We start from the raw sequence: 13,145 nt of genomic DNA, 5'->3' as shown, positions 1-13,145 counted from the left end.
TGCAAGGGTTGGCCAATTGAAGATTTTTGAAGAAGTAGCAGGATGTGGGATGACTGAAGGCCTAGAGACCCCTCAGATGTCGTAGCAGTGTTCTAAAGTGGAAGTGGTGACAAGGGAAAGGCAGAGCTGCTCCAGAGGCCGCGTCGGTGGAGCTGGGTGCACAATTAAGCAAGCGTATGGGGAGGGAAGGGACAAAACGAGGTGACGTTTGGGGGTTCAGTCTAGAGAACTGGAGATGCTTGATGTTCTGGGATGAGGACAAAGAAGAGCTGGAGGATGGCAATGGCATGTCAGCAACAGATCAGAGCGTGCAAAAGGAGGAATGGATCTGGAACAAATAAGAATAGGATGGATTTGGTCTTGGGTTTGATAAACTTGAAGCGCCTGTGGAAAAGCTAGGTTTAAAAAAGTGGTTTTTTGTTTTTGTTTTGTTTTTATTTTATTTTTTTAATAAACAGAATTTAAAAGTGTGGGATTATAGAGGCCAGAGCTAGAGCCTGCCTATGGAAGCCATCCATACAGAGCTTAGATTGAAGGGACGGGAAAGCGCCAGTGGACTCTCTATGGGGTGAGGGTGGGATTGGGCCAGGAAACAAGCTAGGGAACCATCTCTTTTGTAGGAATGGATGGAAGAAGCAGCTCTAGTAAAGGAGATTGAAAAGAGCAGTCAGAGAAGACAACCATACATGTTAGGACCTTGCCATGGAAGCCCAGGGAGAGAGAAGTTTTCATAAACAGGGGAATCTATTGTGTTGAATTCAGTAAAAATTTAAGGGGAGTGAAGGCTGAGAAGAGGTGATTGCCATTTGGTGGGTAGGTAGTCACAAGTGATTAGAGAATGGCCAAACTCTTTCCTTGGCAGGAAAATCTGCAACCTTTCTTCAGAAGTAGGTCATTTTTCTAACAGCCACAGAGGCAAGGGCAATCTTTTTCTTTAACTCTAACTAAAGGAGAAACTTTTAAGAAAGGGAAAAAGAATTTTCTTTTTGCTGGCATTGACCAATTTTGAAAAGAAGCACTAGCTTCACTTAACATTGTGTTTTATTGCCTTTTTTTAAATTCAAGAATATATATTTATATTTTCAGTATTTTCCATTATTTATATTGGGCCAAAATCTACTTTATAATGGCATAAGAAAAGAAGGTATTAGCATAGTTAGCTAACAAATATAAGTGCTATAGCTGTAATGCCTTTAAGTCTTAGTCTTCTTGACTTTAATACATTTAGGACTTAGGTAAGTATGCCACCATAGTTTAAACAATGAGAATTGACATTTGTGGAAGGGATTGCTCTTTGTCCATTATTTACCACACCCCCCCTTTTTTTTTTTTTACCAAGAGAACCCTGTATTACTGAGACAGCCGTGTGCCCAGATATAAACCAAACCACATGTCCCAACCCCTCCTGACTCCGAGTATAGCATATGGCTAAGTTTTGACCAATGAGATGGAGCACAAATTGTAGGAATTGTTAGGAAAGATTTCCAAGAAGTTTACTTTAAAAAGGAAGAGACCACTAAGAAAAACACTTTTGGTCTTTCCCTCCCCTTTCCTGTCTCCTTCCTAGAATTTGACATGGCTGTAGCTCCAGCATCCTTCTTAGACAGTGAAGTGACTGAGCTATACTGGAGTATGGAGACAGGAGCCTAAGTCTGCTCTGCTTAGTGGAGCTGCCATGACAAGCTTGACTGTCACATCCGGATTTGTTATACGTAACAAAATACATCTTTACATGTTTCAGCCACTGCTGTTGTTGGTTTTCTGTTATTGTAACTAAACCTAATCCCAACACAATATGACCTAAGGAACTTTTCATGAGGGAAGCTTGGTGTATTCCGTATACCTTGTTTAAATAAAAGCATTTTTATTCCTCTGACATTCTTTTTCTCTAGCATAATTCTGAAGAGGTTAGACAAATTACATGGACATTTTTCATTGTTTAAATAATTTTGGCTTCATTTGGACATAAAAATATGCCCCAGATGACCAAGTATTTCTTGTTTTTTTATTTTTGGCATGACCTAAATAGATTCTTAAAAGATTCTGTGAAATAAAGATATGTCCCCAGTGTATTTTGGTAGCTGAGTGATAAGTTACAACCAACAATTTTCATAATGGAAAATCAAGGTTAGGAGAAGGGCAAACTGCCAGGAGGAGTTCTATTTAAACCTGCAGCCCCAAGTCCAAAAAGCCATGGCCTTGTGATTTGTGAACTAAGGCAGCTGAGGCTGACATTGTTCTTGCATTCACTGTAGTGTCCTCGCTCCGGACCACCCTTTCTTTAAAGCTTTCCCAACCTCAGCTTCAGGGAATATGCATCTTCCTGGCCCCTTTCTTCCCCTTCGATCTCTTTATTTCTGGATATTTTACTACCTTCTTGTCATCTTTCCCCTCCCTCCAGTCCCTTCTTCAAAGTCGCTCTTATTCTCCACTCCTTTCTTTCTGTTAATGGCATCACCCTTCTGTTGGTGGGTTACGTATTAACAGAAACACTGAATATCCTTTTTCCCCCCTTGTTCGCCATCAGCCACCAAGTTCTCTCTTCTTCCGATCCCTCCTGACTCTCCTCGTGCCACCTCCTGGTCTGAGCTGTTTTGATAGCCCCTGGTCCTTCCTGCTTCTGTTCTGGTGTCTTCCCACTTAGCTGGCCTGAACAATTGCTGCCCAGCTTGTCTTCCTGAGGCATGTCTACCATCTTACCTAGTGAATCTTCCCAGAACACCTTCATTTTTTCTTTAATTTACTCGCTCATTTAACAGCTATTTTCTGGGTGCCTGTTATGTGCCATGAGTGGCTGGAGACCCAGTCCTGGTGGAGGTGAGGGCTACCAATGCAACACATGGGTAAAACATTACAAGTGCTGTACAGAGCAGGGGCAAACACCACAGCCTGGTGATTCAGAAAGGGCTTTTCGAAGGTGCTGTCTGAGTCTTGAAAGCTAAATAGGTGTTAGCCGGCTGATGAGGGTGGAAGAGAGAGGGGACAAAGTACTCCAGGCTGAGGAACCACTGTGACCAGAGGCGTGAGAGCAGCGATCACACTTGTATGCAGAGAAACACAGCAGCTATTTCTAGAATGTGAAGTGGACGTGGTGGGAGTGAGTATCACAGGGATGGCCTGCATGATTTCAAACTTCCTTAAGTTTTGTTTCCTACAGTATTTAAGGACTAATCAACAGTTCTTAGTTTGCTTAAAGGTGAAAAATCCTTTGGTTCATTCTCTTCATTAATACTACTTTTCACATCTTGCTTGCAGCCTCAGGGGCTGCAGGGAGGGGACAGGGTTTTGCAGGTCAGGAATCATATTGTATGCATCTGGCCCAGCTGCCCATGACATGCTTGGTAATTTAAACCACAGGCTAGGTTTCTGTTGAAGGTTGGCTTTCTGTTCCTCCTTGGTAAAACTTTCACAGACTAATAGATTCCATATCTGAGTAACTTTCTGCTAAGTGTTCCCCTCTCTCAGGCCCTCTGATTTTCCCTCCTGACATTGACTGGCAGGTGATCGAGAGTTTCTTCTTGATGCACTTTCTTTCCAATAGATGTAGTCAGTGTTAACTGTCCTGATGGTAGCCAGTGGTTTGACTTCTTTATGATACTTGAATTTTTAATCTTTTTACAAGTCAAATCCTTTCCACTGTCCTAATTAGTTGAATCCTTCATTTGTGGCCATTCTCTATTCTTTCTCATTTTTCTTGCACCAAAAGGCACCATTTGATTTGAACTATTCAGGACTATAGACCTGTGCAGAGGCATGCTGCAACATTCTAAAGTAATTAATTACCACGCATCTGCTATGTTTCTCTTCACCCAGCAAATTTTGAAATCCTTCGAAACCCAGCTTAAATATCACCTCTCTTGTGAACTACCTGACTTCTCTAGGCAAAATTAGTCCCTTTGGGCTCCCATAGCATTTTAAACTATGTGTCTATTCTAAAACTTAACACCTTGTATGGTTTATCTGCATTTCTGTCTCCCCCACTAGATGGTGATGTCCTCAAGAGCAGGGTTTGTCATCTGCTTACCATTGTGACATTCGTTCATTCAGTACACTTTTTAAATACCTACTATGCACCAGGAGCTAAACATATACGACTAATTCTCAACATACAAAAGAACACATATGTGTACTAATAGGTAATATACTTCGATGACAGACACAGATAAATAAACAGACAATTATAATTCAATTTTGAAAGTGCAATGTTGGGAACAGTACAAGGAAGCATATAAGAAGGGGACCCCACTTTGGGGATCAGAGGGGGCTTCCTGGAGGAAGTATCATCTAAGCTGTCACCAGAAGGACTGGGTAGGTGATAACCAGACATAAATGGGATGGAGGGCAGATTGAGAGCAGGGAGGCCAAACATTCTTAGACACAGAGGAAACAGCTCAAAACCTCAGCAGTGAGAGGACATAGTATATTTAGAGAATCAAATATCTTTTAGCCTGTCAAGAGCAACAAGGAGAGTGTTAAGAGGAGGCTAGAGAAGTAAGGAGGGGCAAAATCATAAAATGACTCAAGGACTGGGACTATGGTTCATTCAAATTTGTTTCTCTCCCTTCTGCCTACTAGAGTACTTGACAGCAGGTTCATAAATACTTGTGGAAGGAAGGAAAAAAGAAAAGAAGGAATGGCCTGATGCTTCAGGGGGAGGTGTATGAATGAAATAGTGGCATCAAAGGTAGGTCCTGTCTGCCTTCAGTACTGTTGACAGACAAGATTTATCTGTCAAACCAGGTACATACTGGGTCCCATTTGATTCGATACCAAAAGAGAGTGGTATAAGTGAAGGGTTAAGTCTAGAGAGATTGCTGTGACCAGGGGTTATTAGGAGAGTCTAAATCAACAAGATGAGACCTGAACTGCATCTTTAGGATGAATATGATTTAAGTAATAAGAAAAGAATAAAAAGGACATTCTGGATCTTATTGCATGGAGGGGCAAGCAGAAAACGGAAAAAGATCCCTTCTGTATTAGTCTGTTTCTGTTGCTTATAACAGAATACCCAAAACTGGGTAATTTAGAAAGAAGTGAAACATTTCTTATAGTTTGGAGGCTGGGATGTTCAAGGTTCAGGGAGCACTTCTAGTGAGGGCTGCCTTCTCACTGGTGCACAACGGAGAGTCAACTGGTGAGAATGGCCTGAGCAAGAGACCTAACCTTCTCACTCACTCTCCTTACAAAGCCATCAGAACCATACTCATGACAATCCATCAATCCATTCAAAAGGGCAAAGTCCTTGCAATCCAATCACCTCTTAAAGGCCCCACTGCCGTGAGCTGTCCTGCTGTAGGGAACGGCATGGGAGGCTGAGGAGTAATGCCCCTTGTTCTGCAGGCCGCAGGGGGTCCCATGTGTGTGGCACGGCTTTGTGGAATTTCTTGTTTGTTCACCTTTGGTTGCTTGACAAGGCTTCCCAGAATTAAACAGCCAACCTTTTGGCTTAGTATGGCTTTGGGAAATTCCTGGAGTTTCTCAAAGGACATGTTAAAATACATCAAAATTAACTGGTTCGTTTAAAGGGCATTGTCAGTACTAAAGGTGTTTTTGATGCATGTTCCCGGTATGGGTTGGCTCGATTTAATTTTGTTATTGATCTTTCTTGTTAGTGATGTGTGCATGGACCCATTGTGGCTGTGGTCACGCTTTTGTACATGTGGAATGAAGTTATTATGTTGAATTTCTATCCACATTCCCCCAGAGAGATGGTGGGTCTGGGTGCAGTAATGTTTATAACTAACTGATCACAACCAGTTACAGATTTCTTTGTTTCTCCCCACTCCCACAGTTTCACTTGATTTACCAAGAACATGTTCTTTCCTTAGTAATAATAAGAATGGTATAGGGTGTTTTTGTTAGTTTAAGTAGGATCATTTAACTTTTCACTTTGTCCCCTGTGCTGTTCCCAGAGTCTATTGGCAGGGAAATAAAAGGTATAAACATTGTGATTTTGATTATAAATTACAATGATCAATATAGAGTATAAGCAATATTAAATTGTTAACCATAACTAATCAAAGTTATTAAAATCAAGTATAGTAAGTATAAGGTTAAAAAAGGGTTAAATTGTAAGTTAAGAAGGTTAAGAATTATAGTTCAAACTAAAAGTCTAAGGCTCTTTAAAGCCGAGCATGCTGCTATTGTATAGTTTCCTGGCCACAAGCCACAGGCTTTGAGGTGAACTATTGATGCATGAGTGGGTGCTTTTACCACAGCATGAGTGCTTCGGAACATTCTGATTTTTCTTTTTCTATAGAGATAAAATTTAAAAAATGTTTTGATTAAAAGATAAATCATCATGTAAAATGTTAAGTAAAAAATATAAATAAAACAAGATTCTTGTGGTTGTCCACACTTGCACTATACATCTGTGGTCCGTCTCTTCCTTTTCACCGAATCCACACCACCTATTCAGGTCCAGCGAATCCTGCGGAGCTGGTCTCCGACACCCCACCTTCCATCACCATGTTAGAGGCTAAGTTCCAACATGAGTTTGGGGGGATATTTAAACCATAGCACATTCTACACTTTTCTTGGTTCCTTTTCTATCAACTTCTATCTAATTAAGAACTGTTTTGAGGAGATCAAGGTGTTTGCTGAAAGGCCATAGAACATGGGGTAGGGGACCCTGTCTAGGAAAGCCTGTTCATAGAATCAGAGCCTGAGGAGACTCAGCTTCATATACTTGACCTGAATGGAATATACTTTATGGTGTGGATGTGAGTTCTTAAACAAAAAAGTGTACAGAACACAAAATGTGCTCAATGTTAATTGTTTAGTTAAAATAAATGCAATGTTCAAACAGGATCATTTTTTGTTTTAGTTGTCAAGCAGCCAATACCCTACACATTTTAGGCAATATTTAACTGAGAAAATTCTGGGACAACAAAAGTCTGTGAGCATTTCCGTAAGCCTGTGTAATGGAATTTGACTTGCACCTTCCTAGCTATGTCTTCTATTAGATGTACTGGCATTTTTGCCTATCATCTTGTAAACAAGTTTTCTGGTTGTAGCTTACATATTCCAGTTGGATATCTTTGAATTTTTATTTTTCCAATTTTAGTGTGTGGAAAGTTTCTCTAAATTTAAGGGTTCACATTTTATGAAATTGAAACATTTTATCCTCATAGGGTTCTTTGTCTTTTAAGCTTTTTTAGTTTTTGGCATTCTTTTTCAGTCTTTGCTATTGTTTGCAGTACTCCTAAATTTAGAATAATCTTTAAATTTCATTATTGAGCTTTCTTTTCTCCTAGAAAACTTCTAGTTAAAGTTTGATCACCACATTCATTTATATGTGGACTATGACTTTAAAGTGCTGGGTTCACTGTATAATTTCAAATAAACACGTCAAAACAAATATCAAGACCAGATATATTATTCCCCCTTGCACAACAACCTCCCTTTAAACAGGCTAGCTATATTATTATATTTTCTTTATGATAATTTGGTCAGTTTTTAATCCTCCTTTCCAAGTCAATTTGAATTAATATCACAAATAAGATTTAATAAGGTATAATTTTTAGATAAAGTATTTTCTTCATTAGTTAACATTTACTGGCAATAATGTGCTAGAGCCGGCTCCTGCTAGCTTGCCAGAACTGATTGTTAACTTTTCAGGGAATTTATAAGTCAATTGCTTTCATCTTGGTATCCTGAAATCTGCCATGGTGGGAATATTTACACCACAGAAATCAAACACTACAAATTAGGATTTACCTTTTCTTCTCCTCCTAAAACCAGTTGTTAAACATTTACCAGCACACTACTGAATGTGATCAAGGTAACTTTTTTAAAGAAAAGTTTTTAACTTAATATGTTTTCTTAATACATAGCTTTTAAAAAGTCTCAAATAGGCTTTCATGATCAACTGACATTTATTTTTCTATAAAACTGATCTTGTTCTGTACATATCTTAATTGCTGGCCCTCTCTTGCTAAGCCTTCTACAAATGTGTGAGATGGTGTAGTCTGGCTTGAGCAAGGGCTTTCTCTGAAGTCAAAACATCTTAAGCTTGAGTTACAGCACTACCATTTTTTAGTAACATAAGTGGCAAAGTTATTCTAGTCTCTTTAATCTCAATTTTACCACCTGTAACATGGGTATATTGACATTATCTACTTTGTACCTGTTTTGAAGATTAGAAAAGATAATGCATTTACTCCATTTAGCACAGATTCTTATTTTATGTGCCACAAAGAAATAAGAAACATTGCCACTTAAACCATAACACAGCATTATTTTTTGTAAAATGCATCTCTATTTCAGAGGTATTAAAAGATGGAAAAACATATCTTAGAATTAATGATATATGACAGTAAGCTCTCAAGTATTTTCTACAATTAGAACATCTGACAATGAGAAATTTTCTCAATAGATTCCATCTATTGTGGGAATAGTTTAGAGAAATCTGAACTGAACTAATATAAAAGAGATCCTGTTGGAATTATTTTGTGACATTTCTATCTAAATATTGCTATGATTTTGTTTTGTCTTTATTTCTAAACTTTTGGGACACAAGTTCTTTTTAAAAATAGATAGTACCCTATTTTTCTGTGATATTTTCAAAAGTATTTCAAATGAATTAGTTTATTGGCATCAGCACCTCAAGCTCTACTTTATTCTGATGTGCTAGTCAGTTTATATAAAATCAGAAGTGGTGTTAATACTGTGAGGGCCCACCACTGCAAATAGTCATGGACAATTGGCCTTAGAAGAGCCATTTCGTAAAATGCAGCTGTAAGCAGAATGCTAGCCATAAAGAAGTCTTTTTGTAACCTTGGCTGATAGCATAGCTCATGGGAAAACATTGCAGTACTTGGTGCTCAGGAGGAGCAAGATAATAAGAGCTAATGAGGAACTTGGTGAACTAACTGTTCTTCCTTTGGCATCACAGCTGCCTGGGAACAAGATGGCATCAACTAGCTTACGGGAGCCAGATAACACCTGCATTCCAAGGATGAATGAAAGAGTTACAGGACCAGATGCAAGAGTTAAAGTACCGGCCCCAAAATGAAGAAAGCCCAGAACCTGCAAAATTTCATGTAGCAGCTTTCTGATGGGACCAACCTCCAACTTTTGTTTCCCACACTCTTTGCTTTAAAAACCCTTGCTGAGGCTCTTGAACCTTTGAGACAGTTTACAGCCAAACTGTCTCCCAGGTTGCACTTCTTGATAATAAACTCTCATGCCGAAGACCAGCTCCAGTCGAGTTTGGGGGTCCTTGAAAGAGGGATGAAGAAGCCGGCAAAAATAACAAACACAGACAGAGACCTCAATGCATCAATATGCACGTTCTCTCTCTGTGGGCTGTCAGTGTGTTGCAGCTGGAGCACAGTAGAACATGAGACAATGCCTTTTATTTAGATTTTTCTCTGCAGGGGTTTTTTGGGTACTATTTTTATTACATCAGCAAGCTTGAATTAATAATTTTAAAAGGACAGGGGAAGCCAGTTTTTTTCCTTCATTAGCACGTCTCAGGTGATTAGCTCCTTTTGGTATCAGGTTATCAGATTGGGACCATCTTCTCATTGTCCTGAAGTTAACCTGTGACCTTTTCCAGTTGGCAAGCTGTGGTTAATATCTACCCTATTAACAGGGTGGGACTATTGCAGTTGTAAACTGATAGACAGTACTATCATATGACCTATGTCTATTGCTAAATGTAAGTACAAATTTGCTAAAAGGAACAATGCTAACATTTAAATTCTAATGGGGGTCTAATGATCTTATGTTCTAATGGAATGAACCTACTGTTCATATGGAAAAAGAACAGTGGATATTTGAGCAGCATTATCATGCACATTTTAAGGATATGCATTGGCTGTGGCCCTGTAATTTTGATCTAAATGTTAAAGTGTCCTTGTGCACAGCACCATCCCTCACAAAACTAGGTGTACTCTCTTATTCTTTTAAGATCTAATTTTTCAGGTTTAATAATTTTACAGAATATATTTTTATCCCAATACCTGATTTTTAATGATTTATTTAAAACTGGACACCACCAAGTAAAGGGAATTCTATGGTTTCATTCCCATATACTAAATTTATCCCAATCATATAATTTCCCATTAATACCAAGCATTCTCTTGCCACTAATATAATCTCCAGTAAATGATGTTTGCCCACTTACATTAGGCTGCAGCTCATATTTAGTCATGAGCGGTGCTTTTGGAACATATGTTGCTGTGATCAATTTATCATAAGGGGATAATTTTGAATTGTCCAATTTACTTGGATCCTCTGTGGGAATGTTTAGTTCAATGACCGCATAATTATTTGTGTTATTTTTATAATCTCTTGGGAATTCAGAGAACTGTCACGCTAACCAAAATATCGAAAGAGAGAGTAAAAGCAGTACCATGAAGCTGAGGCAGGCAGCCCTTCCAGTTGCAGCAAGTGCTTGTAGCTGTGGCCTTGCCTACAGCTCTCCCTCTGGCGGCGTTGCCAACTCAGAGAGGGCAGCCCATGCTGATTCCTTTAGGATCCTGCCATGGTGTGGACCAGGCCATCTCCCCCTTTTTTATTTTGTAATTTTAGAGCAAGGAGTTCTCATTGTTTTGTCTTTATTGTGGATCCGAGGTATCTGATGAGGACTGGAAAACAAACAATAATAATAATAATTATAATTATGAACACACCAGCTGAATGTATCAAAGACCAAAAGGAAGTACTCATAAAAGCAGAATGAAGGGACTGGAATATCCTGTTGGCCACATCTTCGGGGACTATAGATTGTAAATGGGCATGAGAAAGGTCGGATATCTTTTGATATAAATTTGTTAAATCTACTCCTAGAGTAGAATGATCCCAAATTCCTTTTATATGCATCTGAATCTGTTGCCATGAAGCATGAGAATCATTATAAGGAAGGGATGTAACACAAATCTATTTATAATTATGGTGACAAGCAGTTGTAAGTTGAACCTTAATGTTTTGTATCTCTTGTCCTAAAAATAAAACTGCTTCTTCTAATACATTAATCCTATCTACTAATTGTCTACCTTTTCTTGTTGAAAAGAGCTGTGGAGACATTTAAAGAGAAATTATTAATATGTTCAGCTGTATGAACTTGTTGTACCAAAGCAGCAGTAGAAGTGGCGACAGACCCTATAATAGCGATTAAAGCAGAAATTCCTAAAATTAAAGCTGCAATAAAACGTTTAGGATGAGACAAAGCATATTCTAACTTTTGCAAAGCGGCGAATCCTGGATCAGCATACCAGGATTGTAAAACATTCACATGAAGTAAAACATAAGGAGGTTGCCTTAACAAAAAATGACAATGCCTTTTATTTAGATTTTTCTCTGCAGGGGGGTTTTGGGTACTATTTTTACTGTATCAGCAAGTCAATAATCCAAAAAGCAGGGAGGAAACTTTTTTAGAGGTCAGCAGGTCTTAGGTGATCAACTCGTGCTTGTGCTTCTTTTTCCTGGAATCAGGTTATCAGATTCAAACCATCCCTTCATTGTCTTGAAGTTATCTTGTGACCTTTTTCTGTTAGCAGGCTGTGGTTAATATCCACCCTGTTAACAGGCTGGGAGCCAAATGTAAAAAGAACAGTGGATATTTGAGCAGCATTATCATGCACATTTTAAGGATATGCATTGGCTGTAGCCCTGTAATCTTGATCTAAATGTTAAAGTGTCCTTGTGCACAGCACCATCCCTCACAAAACTAGGTGTACTCTTTTATTTTTCTAAGATCTAGTTTTGCAGGTTTAATAATTTTACAGCATATATTTTTATCCCAATACCTGATTTTTAATGATTTATTAAAACTGGACACCACCAAGTAAAGGGGGTTCTACAGTTTCATTCCCATATACTTAATTTGTCCCAATCATATAATTTCTCATTAATGCCAACCATTCTCTTGCCATTAATATGATCTCCAGTAAATGATGTTTGCCAACTTAGATCATATTTTGGACGTCCCCTGGGAGGGTACCAATCTTTTCCCTTTCTCATTTTATATCACATGTAACCATATACCCAGATGGTGGGAAGAGGATGGGGACTTCTTTTATTTATTAATTTCTCTGGTTTTATATCTCATGTAACCATATACCCAGATGGTGGGAAGAGGATGGGGACTTCTTTTATTTATTAATTTCTCTGGTAAAGGCAATTGCTCATGATTAATTGTAACTGATGTTTTTGAAACACCCATTGGCATAATTAATTGACTCAAAAGGGACAATTTGGAATTGTTCAATCTTCCCAGATCTTTGGTGGGACTATCCAATTTTATGACAACTGTTTGTGTGTCATTTTCTGCATCTTTTGGAAACTCAGGAAACTGCCACGCTGACCAAAACATCAAAAGAGAAAGTAAAAGCAGTACCACTATGCCAAGGCAGAGATCCTTACAGCGAAAGCAAGTGTTCGTAGCCACGGTCCTGCCAGCAGCTCTCCCTCCAGCGGCCTTGCCAACTCAGAGAGGGCAGCCCAAGCTATTCCTTTCAGGACTCCGCCATGGCATGGACCATGCCACTCTCAACCTTGCATCAACATCAGACTCTTGAGTCCTTTATTCTGAGTGAGGGAGTGTCCGTTCAGGGTTGTTGCCAGTTTCACAAGTGCCCCTTAACCTTTCAGATAAGGAAAGTATTTGCCAGCCTTCATTTAATCAGAAAAAGACTCTGATTGTGCAGTATATAGAATAATGCTTAATTTCAAATTATCATCACTGGTAATTCAAAATCAGTATGGAGTTTATGTGCAAAAATGAGCCATCCACATTATTATTTTTTTAATATGTGTAATCTCATCTCACATTTTATTAACTAACTTAGCCACACAGTATTAATCCTTTGGCATTCATTTGCATTCTACTTTCATTTATCTGTTCTGTTTCTCCTTTCTCCCTCCCCATCATCACATATTCTTTGAACACTAATTGTGTACTCTCTGTGTCTATGACATTATACTATAAGCAGGTTTGGTAAAGCTCAGCCGTTCTAGCTAAATTGTATTTCTTAAAAAAGAACTCACCCTTTGGAGAATAACATTTTTTGTGAGGTATGACATTAAACTCTAAACTGGCAAAATCCATTTTGAGATTTTTTTTTCAAAGAAATTAAATCTCAAAAGTGCTGAGATGTTAAGCAATGAATGAAACAAAGGAATAAATAATTTATTAA

Source organism: Cynocephalus volans, chromosome 11 (assembly GCF_027409185.1).
Source record: "Cynocephalus volans isolate mCynVol1 chromosome 11, mCynVol1.pri, whole genome shotgun sequence".
Taxonomy (NCBI): Eukaryota; Metazoa; Chordata; class Mammalia; order Dermoptera; family Cynocephalidae; genus Cynocephalus; species Cynocephalus volans.
This window is presented reverse-complemented; position numbering follows the sequence as displayed.